At 38.3% G+C, this 15328-nt stretch overlaps 1 protein-coding gene across 4 annotated transcripts in view; it reads right to left on the bottom strand.

Annotated features, from left to right (window-relative positions):
* tcf12 (transcription factor 12) overlaps positions 1–15328 on the bottom strand; it is a 102542-nt gene that overhangs the window by 33313 nt on the left and 53901 nt on the right. The gene's annotated exons all lie outside the window — the stretch shown is intronic.

A 15328-nucleotide genomic window follows, 5' to 3' on the forward strand; every position in this document is an offset into this window, starting at 1 on the left:
TTTGATCATAACGTTTGCTCCATTCTGTCCACATGCTATCAATTTTCTCCCCATCACCAACTGTAACACAAGCCTGTTAATACTTAATATGAGAAAGATCAAAGTCATCTTTTGTGTGGCGGGAAGAAAGAGGAAATGTTGTAACGAGTCATAAGGAAAATTGAAACACAAGCTTGAATCAGATGACCTTTTCAAGACAATATTACAAAGGCTAACCTCTTTATTTTCCTTTCACGTGCCCTTTATGTAATAGCAAAAAATAGCATGGGCAATGACAGGTGGAAATCTGCCTGTGTAATTAATGACAGGATCATTACTTAAGGATTACTGAAATGCACGACAGAGCTCATTCAGCCATTGTCAGAACTGTGTCCTTGAGCAGATTCATAAGCCCACTGGATTGTTTGTTACAATAACATTCACCATAAAAACAGGAGGATTTATTTCAAAGGAGCACGTTCGAAAAACTTTCTGCAACACAAGCACAACAACCCATCTTTTACATCAACAACAGTGAAAAGTCAGCTCCATCAAGGCCAAGTGCAGGGTGCACACACACACACAATGATTTGTGTATTTACAAGAAAAGTACTCGCACAAAAAACGTTCTCAGAGTAACAAAAATCAAAGAGGTCATTACAGAGAAGTTCAGAAATCACATTAGGCACCCTGTGGTGTCAAGAATGCCAACGTGATTAAAAACAGATGGAATAACAGCAACACTGGTGCTTGGAGCTCAATCTGCAAACAGGAAAGTCTAACCTCAACAGGCTGCCTCTTTCCCTTAATCATTCCCAGACTCCCACTTGTTATTATTTCAACCCAGTCTCGGAGCTGAAGCAACCAGCCAGTAAAAATAAATTCAAGGCTGCAAAAAACTTTTTGTACCACACAGTTTCATTCTGTGAGAAAAAGTTTATAAAATGAGACAACTTTTTTCATGCGTGGCACAGAATATTTGTGCACAGCTGGGTTGTAAAGTAGCATAAAAAGTTTTCTAAAATAAGTTTAAAGACACTTGAATTGCGTTATTAAATTGTTCTGTCACACAGCTTTAACTGATGTAATGGAAAATCAGAGAGGAGCCTCAGGCACATGCAGTCACACACAGGGACACATTGCTTTTTATCTTAAAATTAACACAAAAAGTAGAAAAATGGTCAGATGAACAAGCAGACCGAGACCGACACACTCACTCACACTTCTTCCAGCTCTTCTCTGTCTAATACACACACACACACACATTCCCAAAGAGACTACTCACCGATTTCCCGTTGTAGTAATACATTAAAGAGTTACTGCCCATTCCAGGGACAGGGTAGGCGCAATACATTATAGCTTTAACAGTTTAAGTGATAAAGGTATACTACAGCAGTACACAAGCTTTCTCTCTAGACATACATCCAAACCGTTCAAAAGGGACTAATAATTCTTCCAGTACTGGCCTCCACACACTACCCACTCAGAGGAAACTTATGCAAAGCAGGATCGTACCATTCCCTGTTGTGGGAAGGGGGTGATTGTCAGAAGGGAGTGGCTCACATGGTACATCCCACTCTTAAGCCTCTAAGTGCTGAGGCAAAGAGGAAAAGGACGAGGGGGAAGGGAGGCGACGGGGAGGTGGGTATAAAAAAGATAAAGGGAAGTGGGTGGGACAGAAAACAAATGTGCGAGCGGATTTAGAAAGAGAGAGAGAGAGAGAGAGAAAAAAAAATTAATTCCAGGCATAAAAAATGCAGATTTTCTGCAGGGGAACCCCAACAAACTGGAACTAAAATAATTTCAGTCTAAACAGGATTTCATTAATATGTGTAATTAAAAGGCAGTCAAATGAGTGCATAAACAAGCAAGCCTGTTCTCTTCCACGCATTTGAATCCCAAGTGTTTAATCTTTTTGTTTTTGTGATGATTAAATGAGTCTACACAGGCAGCAAGCTAAAATATGGCTTTTGTAAGAACACAACCATCTGGCAACACATTTTACCTGTTCACACACATGGCTCACATACCAATTAGGAGTCATTAGTGAGAGAAAGTGAGGGCTCAACATGTAAGAAAATAAAGTGTTCAAATCCATGAATTTAGATCCAGGTAATGAGAAAAAATAAATTTCATGTATTCATGAAATGTGAAATATCAGAGTTTTGGTGTTGGCACAGTGAGACCTTTAGCTGAGAAGTGGCTGTAAACACAGAGTTGTAAAGCATGCAACAGCTGCAAAGGGGCTGGCTCGTGACGTCGGAACATGAAAATAATGCTCCATTTCCTAAACCCTGGGGGCCTCAGACAGGGGGGAGGGAGGGCAACACTGGGGGGCAAAACATTGCCAGCCATTTTACCATGGTTTACTGTCACTGCAAGCCACACAGCTCCCCATTACCTTTATCATGTGGAAGGAGGGGGAGAGCAAAGGAGAAGAGAAGAAAGGAGAGGTAGGAGAGGATAGATACCATATTCCAGTGAGAGGCCGGTCTACACAGTCTGACTGAAACCTTTCATGTCTACCACTCGAAGCTTCCTGGACTAAACACAGGCTGGTAGACTCATTGAGAACATTATTGTTATAGAAAGATGAAAGCTTCCACTTCCCTAAGAAAACCAGGCCTTTATTATGCTTTTCCTTTTAGAACTGTTATTATTTATCCCCCTTTCTTCTCTAGGACTCTTTTAAACTTGTCCAAAATACTGGCTCTACATGCGGTTACTGCTTTCTATCTGGCACCGTTTCAAGTTGATGCTTTAAGGAAAATGGTAATGATAGAAGTGTTTGAAGGGGTCTAAAACAAGTCCAGACACGCAGCACGGTGTTGAGAGGAAAACACATGAAAGCAGAGAGAAATGGGCATTAATTTGGAAAATCATGCACACATATCATACCAGCGATGGCTGACTCAGAGCACCGCCAGTCTTTTTTCTTTTAAACCTGACTCTGCAGGAGACACAGTGATGATGTTTATGCATTTCAAGAGTAGTGGAAAGGTTTTATTTAATTAAACTTTATGAATCAGTGATCATAACAGGGGTCACAGATTTGATGTGGGATTTCAAACTGTGAGAGAGTTGAAGGGGAGGTGTGGAGGGAGAGATGTGGAGCAAAGATAAGTATGTTCGGGGAAAAGGACAGGTGCATGCCAGTGTTGTAAAAACAACGGAAAGTTAAGTTATTGTAGACTGGCTCACTGATTTGTTCACCAACACAGTCAGCAGTTGAAGCAGCAGAGGTGGTTGTAACACACAGCATGGAGGCGGTTAAAGTACTTCCAAACCCTGAGTACCCAGTTCCTACAATTTAAGTCAAATGTCACACTGATTTCTATAGTCATAACTCAGTCAAATCTGAACACACTGACATGATACACATATTTTTAGTAGAGCAAGATCTTTCATTATATTATGTATATTTGATCCTTTTCTGTAATACAAGTTTAGTATGTATGTGTTCTATATATTGTCTATTTGTGTGTCTGTTTTTATTGTGGACAGTCATTCATAATTATTAAAAATTCTGATATCAAAATTTGTTTACTCCCTAATATTAGTACTTGCATCAGTGCCTGTTGTGTTTTAATGTTTAGATACAGTTTCCTCTCCATTTCAGTTTGCTTTCCAAGGATATCATTATCTCAGATGTCCATTGCAAAAAAAAAAAAAAAAATGTACAGAAATCCTAAGTTTAGAAATCATAGAAAAAAGATGCTCTTCCAAACTTGTGAACATCCATGAGTGCATTACAAACAGAACCTGCTAATAGCTAATACAGCATATTTTAATTGCTCCAATTTTGCCAAAATGTAAACAAATACAGACTACAAAATCAAGGCTCAAGTTGTAGCCCATAGTGTATCTCACTGAATCCATGAAACACTGTTCAGGATAGAACAATAGGCTTTTTTCAGGGCCAATACAATACAGGTTAGTAATCAAGGGGATTAATAACTTACTTCACTCGGCTACAGTTATTTGATAACTTTAACAAGTGAATTTCCCCAATATGACATCAATGTTTATTTTATTTGTCACGCTGCAAAATTAGCAATCCAACATACAAAATATAAATAAACTATTACGAACAATTTGAGCAATTATGGTGTATTATTACAGATTAACCTACCCAGCAGTATATAAAGTAGCCTAATTAACAGTCAGATAACACAGTGGGCAGAACATTGAGAGAGACTATAGAGTGGACTACACACAGAGAGGCAGCTTCACTAGAGCCAAAGTAGCATATTTTGGATTAATTTATTTGATTGATAATCTAATTAAAAACATAATTAATTGTAAAAATGCAGAATATCAGACTTAATGATCAGCCACACCAATAACTGGCCAGCCCCTACGTCACACTTACTGTTCACATCCCCAGTAAGTCTTAAACTTAGAACCTGAATATCCCCCAAAGAGAAATGTCCATCAGCATGGTTCTTATATTCCTGGAACAATGACACTGTCCTCTGCAAAGATATCCACACAGTGTTGACAACCTGGGGACATGCTGACAAAAAAAGTTCAACAATTTAAAATTGCGCCTGGGGGATAACGTGGGTGTTTGAAAACCCCTGTTCTCTGAGATGGAGGCTCAACTCCACCCAACTGTTCACACTAGCCTCTCTGCAGACACTCGAGTCATCACAAGGTGCTTTTCTTGGGATTTGTTTGGGTGCTGAAAAACACAGAGCAAATCCACAGGCTGAGGTCACCCCCATCTCACCACCATGGATTTAGCAATGATGTCATCAGACAGGAAGATTGTTTCCTGTAAGAAGCTCTGGTTCTAATTAGAGACGGCTGACTCGGAGAGTGGGGTGGGTGCATGGGGGATTCAGACCCCCACCCTCCCAAACCCTTGGCTGTATCATGAATGGACTTTTTTCAAAATAATTCTGGGTTTCGGCAGACTATTTAAAGACCTTCTTAATACCACATATAATGCAGTTTCATTTCAACAGTCATACTGCCACAGTGTAGGGGTATAGTGATGATATAAAAGTGTGTGGACAATACGGAGCAGAAGTATTATCATAATATCAAACTTTTTCAGCATTTTTCCAGAAGTATATAACAACAATGTTCTCATAGTATAATTAATTAAACTAAAGCGACCAAGACATGGATAAACTGCATAAAATAGTTCATTTAATTCTTGGCTAAAATTAACAGTTGTAAGAAGAAATACAGTTAAATTAAATGATATATTTGTTTGCATAATAATGTTGACAGTTTCTTCTCTTCCTTTACTTGTTAATGTTAAAACCAGTTAATTTAGTGAGCAAATTAATTACCTACCAACTCAACCATATTATCATCACAGCAAATACTGAAAAAATAAATATACTCCTCAATTAGTGTTTTACAACTGTGTGAATTCTACATTTGTCTCTTGAAGTAAATACACAGTTTTTTAAGTTTATAATAATGCTTAAGTTGATGTCGTAAAGGAAAATGTACCAATATTTGCATCTATTTGCTAAATGTAATGCAGGTATGATTCTCATTTGGCACTCTTGTAAAAATGCTTTTCTGCATTTATTTGTTAATTTTTTTATTTACATATAAAACTAAAACCCATTGAGGCTGAACAACTGATCAAAACTGCAATATGGCCAATGGCAATATCCGAATCATAGGTAAAGGTAAAATCTCTCACAACATACTATTATAAATGAAGCACTGAGGTGCTATACAAACACCCCAGCTACCAAATCATTTTCTCCAGACATAAGGGAATGTGCTTGTTTGGTACTGACCCCAGCAAAAACCACATCATCATTTTTAGATTTCTTCCTGTAAAACTGAAATGCAAAAATGACTTCCCCTTACCAAATTGGAGTATTTGTCAAAACAAAGCAATGCTTTTTTTCAGCCTTAAAATCTATAAGACTATTTTAAAAAAACAATGACAGACCCTTGAAATCAGTTTTTGCACACTTCATGGCCACAGAGGATTCCAATAAGAGCATTTTTTACAATTCGTTTTCAATTCCATTTTTGTCAAAAATATTGTGAGTATATCGAACTGCAAGTCCAATACCATTTATCGAATCAGACTGTGAGCTGACTGTGTTGTTGAACTCCTTCCTTACAGTCAGCAAAGTGAGCCCAGATAACTGTGAGTTTATTGAGAAAACCTGAGTTTCTCATTCCCGTAAAATGATTAGATTTTTTTACTTATGACAAAGTTTTGTTACAAAGCACTTACCTAAGATAATGTCAAAATGTTAAAAGACTAATCAATAAAACTCAATAATAAGAGACTGAATAAGCACAAAAGTGCATGAGCAATGACAACTGAGTAGAGCAGACTGGCCTTGTCCCCTCCCATTGCAGTTCAAGTTTGCCATTGTAACCCCTAAGCTACAGGAAAGCACCTTTAGTGAGAAAGTAACCAGATCTTAGACCGTTGAGCACATGAAGGTGTCATTAACACTATGACATTAATGCAGAAATGCTCCCACTGTGTCGCACATTACATTAACAACACTGTTGATCTCAGAAAGCAGAAATACAGATGTCATGATGAGATTATCTTTGCCTTTCTGTGTCCATACTGATGAAGCTCCACAGCAGCTACACCTGCAGCTCGCGGACATGTGGCAACAGGACGTGCTGCTACCTACAGCTGTCACTTGCAAACTTTTATAAAAGGTCTCTATAGACATATCCTCATATAAGAAGACATTCAAAGAGAATGCGGAGCACTTAATATGGAGACTTCATGAACTTAAATGAATCTAAAATTTAAATGAACTTGACTGATTGCCATCTACAGCTGTTACACAACATCATCTTTGTTCACTGTGTTAAAATTCCACAGCTCTGACAAAGCAAACGCAGCACATTAGACTGTCCACCCACAGAGTAAAGACATTAAGCAGAAAAAAAGGAATATTCTGGGATGTAGGGCCTAGGTTTCATATCACATGTTACTGTGATAAATGACAGGCTTCTTTTGTGTTAAATGTTTTGACTGTAAAGATTCAGCAGTAACTTTATTTGATGTCATGTAAACAAGAGACAGATTTCATATATGCATGTGTTTGATAATTGTAAATATTCTACAGTTGGAGCTCTGGGAAGTGATTTTTTTTTACTTATTTTTGTGGCTTTCGTGACAAAAATACTCGCCTTTTTTAAAACACAATGGACATGTATTGGAACAAGATTTCAATGTTGTGGACAATAATGTCATATAAATGACATTACAGTACAGATGGTGAAAATCATTAGTCAGTAATGTTTTACCATTCCTATTGATTACAGTTTTGCTTTGGTGTATGTGTTGTGTTGTGTTTTCAATAATGCTTACATTGCTGCAATAAAGCTATACACAGATTAATAACAGCAGTAAATGTATGTAGCACAGCTACTAACTATATCCATTCATACAGGCTGTACCACATTTGTTAGACATCTGTCCTAAACCATTTGCTGGAAAAACTAAAAACCCTGAAAGCTACAAATATATTTTTTCCTAACAAACAGCTCAATTTGTTTACATTTCTCATTGTTACACAAAAAAAGACTTGTATTGTTTCACATTACAGAATAAATGTGACAATGACAATCAGAAGTGTATAACAGAAATGAGAAGGGGAGAGATGGAGGCGTGGGGATTCAGTGGTGGAAAAGTGAGGATGCATTCACCTCACCAGCTTAGTTGCAGCTGATTTCAAATGATGGGGAGAGACTCTCACTCCATCATCAGGGAGCCAGAAACGACACCACTGACGAAACCAGGTTGTTTCTATAGACTATAAACTTAGACTTTATTGTCCCCAAGGGGAAATTCATTTCCACAGCGCTGTGCACAGAGGTCAACAAACGAACAACATCAGTTAACAAACAAACAACCCATAGCAAAGACCCACTGACAGCACAGCACAACAAAATGCACAGTAAACAAAGTTCAGATGAATCTGACTGAATGAATATTTTTTCCAAATGTTCTTCAAGATAAGTCATTCTTTAAAGTCCCCTCTAGGCAATTTTTTCTGGACTCTTTTTTTCAACAGGAGTCCAGGTCTCAGTAGTATCACACCACCAGAAGATACATACTGATAGATATCGATAGATTGGTAACATCATTGTCATGAAATTTTTTTTTCTGCTCTTACTGGGTAGTGAGAATCACAGACATTTGTTATGTTTTCTTACTTCTGGAGAACAAGATTTGTAAACCAGCAGCTACGTGCTGTTTTGTCACACATTTTTCCACCATCAAAAAAACTGCAGCTTCTGCAATTTGGATATTGCATTTGCCCACACTACGATTTCAATAATAATGTGATTATTGTGCAGCCTTTCTTTCTATCCAGCAGAAACATCACTTTCACTTTCATCACTTCCATGGCCTTTTATAAAACTGTAACAACGTCTTTTATGCTTGTCTGTTTAGACAACATGATGACAAGCGGCTCATTCATTCTTATCACAACTCTGTACTCGTATCAGCCGTGTGTGTGGTATGTACTGTACATACAGGAGCAGTGGAACAAAAATGTAAATGTACACCTGTGGTTAAGAACCTCAGTGATGACATGAACTTCATGTGGCTCAGTGATGTACTTTCCAGGTCACAGCAGCCTGGTTTAGATGGTCTCTAAATAACAAACACTCTACCTTAGTGATTGTTGACAGGCTGTGTTCTTGAGCCTGCCAGCGAACTGAAATCAAGGTTTGCATTAATGCCGTACACTCACGCAAGCCCTACATGAATAATTTACAACAGGCCAGAATGTGAGTAATGACTTTAATCTGTGCATTATTTTCCTACTCTTTGTCCTTTTAACTCCTTGTTCTCCTCGCACATGAAAGAGGTCAGGCCTCTGGCTTGTTTGCCTGGTCCATTATCTGCAGCCTTTAATGTCAGTGGTAAATTTCAGCAACCCAAACAAAGATAAACACAAAGCCCAGGGTCCCAGAGGTGGCTGCGACTGTTCAGCATCATCCCCGTCAAACCAATGGTGTCTATCTACTCAGCCATCTGATGGAGCCATCTCTGGGGAGATCACTAAACGGGGTCAGGTCAGAGCCTAAAATATTGGCCAACAATGCTGTCACCTGCAAATAACATACACGACCAGACCTTCCAGCCGTGTAATTTTGGAGCTCTAACAAGTGGAATACACATTTGTAAAAACACACAGAAGTCCCATTCAATCATAAAACAAACCCACACAAAACAGCACACTTTGTTTAAACAACATATTCATATAGATCAGACAAAACACGTTTCAAAAAAAATTCCAAATTATTTACAGCTGCATTACAAAATGTAAAGTTTCATTGAATATAAAAACAAAATTGACTTACTAGACTCTGTATAACACCTATCATGTACAAGCACTGAACTGTGTGAAAGCTTGTGCAGACATACACTATCTGGGACCTTCCTGCCCACACACACATCTGACTCATACGTTTAGTTAGTTTCACAAAGCGGAGAATGACACAAACCTCAGATAGCAGAGCTTGATATCTTATGTGGCACTTTTTCTTTTCTTTAAATCACACTCTAACCCTTTGCTTCTTTCTGGTTCGGATTTCAGATTTTAAACATTCATTACAGTTCTAACTACATTTGCAGTATATAATGATATTGGCCTTTTTGTGTCGTAGTTTAAAGTTATATCAACTCACTTTTGACCTTTAATAGAGCTCTGGCTCTTGATAGACATGATATCCAGGGCCACTGGCTGTGGCCATGAGATCATAAAAACTTGCCTACTTATACATCCAGAAAACACAAAGCAAACACTCACTTACAGGCTGGTGTGTCATCTTGCACTGGGCAGTTAGCATGTTCTTAGCTTGTCTCAGCTTGTTTGTGTGAAACGGCTGGTTTTATAAGGGTGGGCCTGATGACAGTAGAAAGACTCAACCATACAGTAAGTATGAACAAGAGAACCAAAACAATGATGTAAAGGCAGGTTAAAGCTGCTCAGAGCAGCAAAGATGGCTATTAGCTTTCTGTAGGTTTCTTTGCATTAGAAAACCTCACAGCAGGGTGTAAAGTTCACTTTTTTTTGTTCACCTGTCAAATGGCTAGTGAATATTCAGATTTTACCAGACAGTTGATTACCATAGTTTTTCTGGCTGGAGAGTGAAGCATATCTACTACTTGCATATTTTATCAGCATTTGGCTGTTGGTGGTAACAGTACATGTTATTTGTTTCTATGGAAATATAAGGAATTGACACTTGCAGGCAGACTAACAAAAAAAAAAACAAAAAAAAAAAACAGCTTCTCATTCTTAATTTGAAAATTAATTTTCACTAAATGGCAGTATTCTCTGCTTATATAGATCAATTTAAGCAGTAGTCAATAATGTAAATTTTAACTGTGTAGTAGTCAATAACCTTAATAAAATAAGTCTCCTGTTGTTGTACTGATGATAAAAAATTATGCATATCAAGAAAAATATTTTGGCTAAAATTTAATTTAAAAAAATTAAGGTACATTTCCAAGAAAATACCACTTTAAAACTGCGGAAAATTCCTCTTCAATAAGACATCTGAAAATAAATTAATTTAAAACTCAATGTGATGCAGAAAAAGTGTGATTTCTTAACTAATTTGAGCTGTTCACAGTTTGTGCTGCAACTATGCTTACAAGCAGCATCTACCTCGTCTGTACTATCTCTGTCCTTGCCAAACGTACAGTATGTTTCTTGATTGTGGGTTTTAATTTTTATGCTGCACCGGAATTGCCCTCCTGGGACAATAAAGATTTACTGAATGAAACTGATCTGTTTTAATTTCTGGACATACACCCACGCCAGTTCAACAAAAACATGTTTAGTACTGAGACACAATATTATTTCTTACATTATTAACCAAATCACCAATATAAAATTTCTTTCAAAGCTTAAAATGATATATAACCAGAGTAACTGTAATTTTCACAAGTTGAAAAAACTGTTAACAATCATTCTGTTGGCTTACACTGCCGTTTCAAAACAGTTTGGAAAGTCTGACCTATTTGCAGGCATAAAAACTGTGCTGGCCTTATTATTGACCTAATGTTTTCCTCTCCTGCCCTGCCTTGCTTCATAATGCTGGAATCATAATGACACTGGACTGGGGTACAGGGCTCAGCCTAGAGAAAACAGTGGACTTTCCAGGACGTAATGGAAAATGCATGCATATACATTTATTTCTATTCTTTAGCCCTCCTAGTGCCGTGTTAAATGCATTTGTTTGTGTTTTTACATCTTCAGAAATGGCAAAAATATAAAACGTGCAGCCTTATGCCATTCTGCTGGGACCTAAAATCTAATTTTGCAGAGAGGCTTATAAAGGTCTGGGGTGATCCTGGATGTTTACATAAGGCTTCACTGATGCATTTCATCCACAGTCTATTCACCAAGCCCTGTTAGTATGTCCAGCCCTACTGTGGTTCAAAGGAAGTAACAAAAAGGAGCTGCTTTCTCAGCAACAGGAACATTAGGTTGCTATTGTAGAACAATATTATGATCTCTTGTCTTTGAGCTGGCAGATGGGTAGAGAGACAGACAGGGAAATGTATCTTTTGAATGTCATGCACCAGACAGCACTGCAAGGAACATTTCTAGGTCTTAAGATTCAGAGCCTAGAGCAGACTTGCTTTCTTACAGCTCGCACAGTATAAATCTCTCAGAAACAAGGGTGTCTGAGTGATCTGTCAAAAGCAAATGTCAATCTATTTTGTCATCCACACTCAGAGTTCTCGCTTGCAAAAGCCCCTGAGGGGAGCTGAATCTCAGCCCACCACTTTCTTTCTCTCATCCTGCAGCCACATCGTCACCAAAGCCAGGGAGGAAGTGTCACATCAAGCCACTGTGCCTCTGACAAGGGTTTGTGAGGGGGGGGGCAAACACTATTTACACAAACAAACTGCCATGCACACACACACATACACACTATGCCCTTGCAGCTTCCCATAAATATCCTACAAGATGCAACTTTCCCCCCAGAAGCCAGATAGCCCTCTCTCCCTCTCTGTCTTCAGTCCTCCTGTCAGACAGGTGCCCACGCAGCTGCCCATCAGCATCCCTCAGCGTAGCCGCCTGTCTGTCCAATGACAACATGCTCTGTCCTTCGCTCTCAGTTTATACAGTCAAATAATGCAGGGAGCCAATTATAGCCAAGGCGTCTACAGTAACAAAAAAAAAGGAAAGCTTTCATGCTTGAGCACTTAAAAGATGTTTATCTGTCATACAGGGCGGTAAGATATATTCCAAATTTGTCAGCAAAAATCGTTATTTATGCTTCACTCCTACATTTGGCAAAGCTGAAAAAACTAGGTTAAACAATCCTTAATACTAGAAGGATAATAAGGATTCACAATAATGATATGTTAGGCTGCAACTAATGATTATTTTCATTGTTGATTAATTTGTTGATTATTTTCTTGGTTAATTGATTTGTTTTGTCATCTAAAAAAAGTCAGAAAATGGTGAAAAAAGATATTCAGTTTACCGTCATAATGGTGCAAAGAAACCACAAAATATTCATATTTGGGAAGCTGGAATAAGGATATTAATGATTTAATATGAATTGCTTAATCACCATTAAGAATTTAACCAGTTACAAAAGTATTAATCAACAATGAATTGATAGTCTAGAAATGGCAGTAACTGCTCCTGATTTGATATTGTTTTGTCTGGCAGAGGAATTTGTTGAATGAGGAAGCTTCAACTTGAAATGAGAAAAAAATAGAAAAAAAACAAAGAATAAAAACAAACAAAAATAAAAGAGAAAAAATCTAAGTTTTAAATCTGATTAATTATTAATGATTAATACATTAATGGTGTTTGATCTCTTCTAGTAGAAAGAAAGTAGCAAAACTGCCCACAACAAGGTGTGTGTTTTATCTTGAGTAACCGGGTTATGCACCACACACGGAGTACCATTTAGTCCCATTATACCCGAGAAAAGACAGACATCTCTATGGCCAGTGTCTCGAAAACTTGATAACTCCCACCAAAAAAATTTTTATTTTTGATTTTTGGGTGAATATTCCTTTTATCCATTTTCAGCTATTGTTCAAGGAAATGCACCACATTTTAATTAAGCTTAAGCTTATGACTTTTTACTTTTTTTTTTAAGTTATGTTTTTGGGCTTTTTTGCCTTTATTAGATAGGACAGCTGAAGAGCAGACAGGAAAGGAGGTAAAGAGAGAGGAAATGCAGCAAAGGGCCACAGGCGGGAATTGAACCAGCGGCCGCTACAGACGACTGACAGCCTCCAGCCCTGAGACAGACACTCTACCAACTGAGCTAAATGGCCACCCCAAGACTTTTTGTCTTAATAAATTACACAATCCAATCAACTGATTCTCAAAATAGTTGATGATTAATTTAATAATCTAATCATAATCATTTCATAGTTGCACCTCTAATTATTGCAATATCTATAGATATTAAAAATTGTTAAAATGTTATCAGTCAACTTCATCTTTAACTTTGTTTATTGTGCATTTTCTGTCCTTTTAGGTAAATTACAAATGACAAGCTAAAATTATGAATTACACTCAAAATACGAGTGTAGAGAGGAGGAGAATCTGTAAGTGTACAAAACTGTACAAAAAGTACAATTACATTTATCTGATAGTGAAGAAGTGTGTGTGTGGAGACAAAGTGTGAATGGAAAGAAATAAAATTCTAAGTGTTCACAGTATGTTTATGAGGCACTGGATTATTTACACAATAGTAAAATATGGGCATTAACATGATTCCAATATTTCACTTTTTAAATATCACAGTTATTGTCAATATCGGTTTATCATAACGTATATCGTATTGTGTATCATAGTTAGGCCTATGCATCACACAATTAAAACCACATCTGCAGTATCCTATGTGCATAAGCACACATCCAGCAGACCACAGAGGAAAGTATGTGTGTGGCAGAGGGAGGGAGCAGGGTGTCTGTATATAACATGAAAAAGGCCTCGAAACATTTAAATGTTTGCAATCACCAGCTGGCCTGTCCAGATAGCCTTCACATTCTGCTGCACCGCAGTGTCAAAACCTAAATGCACAGAGGATGTGCTCCCGTAAATATTTTGATTCAGCTCCATCATGTAGTGTATACACACACACACACACACACACACACAAGCACAGACACTCACACATACACAGACCTCATGCTTGGACTTGCAACTTACAGTACATTGCCCAAGTGATTTAAAACTCCTACATTTATTTTTAGACTGTGGAGCGAGAATACAAGCTTGGGAGGAAAAAGGGGGATTTGAGAATGAAATAAATAAATAAAAAAAATCCCAGCAGTAGACATAATGATAGGAAGCGTTGTGTTGATTTTTTTTTTTAAATCAAGCAGCTATTCAGGTCTCTGGTGAGGCTCTCACGCTTGCTTACACAAGCAAAAGCTTTCAGCAGCATCTGCAGCTGCATTCATGCTTTACAGGTACGCTGCAGGCTCTTCACACAGCTGCCTCTGGCAAAGTCGCTCTGACTCCAGGTGCGCCTTCCCCTCGACACTTCTTCAACACCACCCTCACTACTGCCAGTGTCGGTGCTAGAGACACAAACAGGGGTCGTGGCTGATAATGACCCTTAGAGAGACAGCAATCACCCTCTGCAACAGTCACTTAACACGTTTTTAAGGGCCACAAGTAGCTCTTTACACCATCAGATAGTTAATGCCACCATACTTCACCTATGCTACCAATACCAATATCCTAACACCTCCTAAAAGCTGCCAGACAACCTCCTACTCAAACACTTCCCACATGTACCACCTATCGAAAAACTGGCTTTATGTTTTCCTTCTTCTGTCAGCAGGTTAGCAGAGACCTACAGCCCTTTATTCAGCACTCCCATCTTTATTCTTTCAAATGGGATCAAAGACTAACTGGGATAATTCCTCCAAGCTCCAGGCTTTATCTTCTGAGCAGCACTGAGTGACAAGAAGAAGCTGTATTTTATCCCATGCTCTGTCACTGTTTTTCCCCATCTAGTATTGTACGGCTTGATTGTACTCTTATGAGTCACAGAACCGCACCTGCGCCCATGTGTTAAGTACTGACAAATAAAAGCCCAGCGTCCATTTACACAACAAAGAGATGTAACCCGCGAGGCAACCATTCTTTGCCTCCCTCCCTCCGTCTGACAAGACCTCAAATATATCACTTACTTAAGAGGAAGGCAGCACACGTTCCTGCTGCTGCCGCTGCTGCCAGACACTGCTTCTCTCCCTCATGCTCTGACAAACTTCTTTTCAAATACAAATCCAGAAACAAAACACATGCCAGCCTTTTATGTTCCGCGGCCTGTTCCATATTTGATTTCAGAGTAACAGCAGCAGAGGTGACGATTA

This window comes from Lutjanus erythropterus, chromosome 1, assembly GCF_056507025.1.
Source record: "Lutjanus erythropterus isolate fLutEry1 chromosome 1, fLutEry1.hap2, whole genome shotgun sequence".
NCBI classification, from domain to species: domain Eukaryota; kingdom Metazoa; phylum Chordata; class Actinopteri; order Lutjaniformes; family Lutjanidae; genus Lutjanus; species Lutjanus erythropterus.